Genomic DNA, 1,801 nt, shown 5'->3' on the forward strand with positions numbered 1-1,801 from the left:
GCCAACCAAGAATTAGCCATCTCTAGAATTTTACATAAGATTTCTTGCTTTGAAGCTTGAATCCCTTCAAACAATCTCCTGTTTCTTTCACTACACACAGCCCATAACACTACTGAAGGAAGTATGCTCCATGCTACCTTTCTAGCTCTACTTAAGCCTTCTAGATGCCATACCTCAATGAGACCCTTCACTGCAACTAGGAAGCACCATTTGGCATCAAAAACACCTAATATCCTTAACCAGCTCCAATGAGTAAATTCAATTCTCAATGAATAAGTAAGTGACCAGAAGACTCCGCATTACCATTGCATAAGAGGCAATCCAAATCTGCCACCTGCAGACCTCTTTTGACTACATTTTAATTTGTTAGGATCCTGTCTAGCACTGTTAACCAAAAGACTCCACCTTCTTAGGCCTGACTTAGAATTCAAGCATGGTGGGTTGGTCAGGGCTGATCTTGATGGCATAAGCCATGGAGTTTAGTATGTAAATGAAAAGGGCTAACTTCAATTCGACAAGTATTAAGATGATCTTATTCTTGGAAAGAACCAAATAATTTCAAAGTATTTGACAATATGCATATTATTAAGCTTGTGCATATAATTAGGAGTAGGAAATTATAATTTAATTCTAATGCTATTTTTTTCCTCACCGTATGGTTATTTGTTCTCAGTACCTAAATCTAATTAACCTCCTTAATGGAAAGTTCTTATTGTTAAATGCTTCAAATTAAGTCTTAAGGTTAATCATATAAACATATGTAAACTTCTCTTTTTGAGACTATTCCCTTTGACTAACAGGAACCTCTACTCAAAGGCCTAGGCTGAGGACCTAGGCTAAATGCTATATAGAAGTTCTTTAGATTATTTGATAGAATACTTGTCATTACTTTTTTTAATAGATTACCCTTGCCACTTCAGTTGAATAGGCTGACTCAAAGGCCAGAAAACAAAAGAAAAATCTCCTTTCAAGTGGTCTGGGAAACACCATCTTCTGAACTACTTTTACATTAGAAGTGGGTGAAGCTAAAGTTGAACAGATTTCTATAACCTATCTAATGCACTGATTCAAATAGTTAAAGAGCTAGTAATATCCACCACTAGATAAACCTATTCAATAGATCAATTCAAAGAGTTTAAGAACTGGTAAATTCTATCAAACCTGTACCATTCATTCACATATACTAGCATAACCTATCCAATGACAAACCTTAATCTAAAAGATTTGTTAATTCCTAAAATAACTATTTCTATTAACTGCACAAATCCAATTAAAACACTAATGATATTTCTCTGAAATGTCAATAAAAGGTTGAATGAAACTTACATGGGATCTCCATGAACAGAGCTGCAATGTCCCTGGAAGACTCAAACTTTCTAATGGAAGTATTCTTTAGAGTAAAAATAATTTGTAGCAAATGTCAGATTAAGATGACAGTAAATACCAAAGTTAGGTTATGTCATCGTTAATAAGAAATAGCTAATTTAGGAAATTTTAAAGGGATTCTTAGCAAATGGAATTTCACTTAAACTTTCATCCTGTAACCATAGAAATTTTGTTATCATTCTCACCATTTAGAACCAAATTTGGCACTAACAAGGACACAACTCATTATGGTCATTTTACAAATAATGATGCACCTAAGGACATGTTAGAATATCAATGCAACTTTTTGGAATATATTCCAATTGATTCAAAGTTTGGCATTCTCAAGAACTCTGAACCATATAAGTACAAGACTCTTGTACAAGGTTCCAGATATGGAATTCACACTCAACACTTAAGTTTTAGATTGGACAAG

The sequence above is a fragment of the Nelumbo lutea genome, chromosome 1 (assembly GCF_056320005.1).
Source record: "Nelumbo lutea isolate HS-2025 chromosome 1, American lotus-T2T, whole genome shotgun sequence".
NCBI lineage: Eukaryota > Viridiplantae > Streptophyta > Magnoliopsida > Proteales > Nelumbonaceae > Nelumbo > Nelumbo lutea.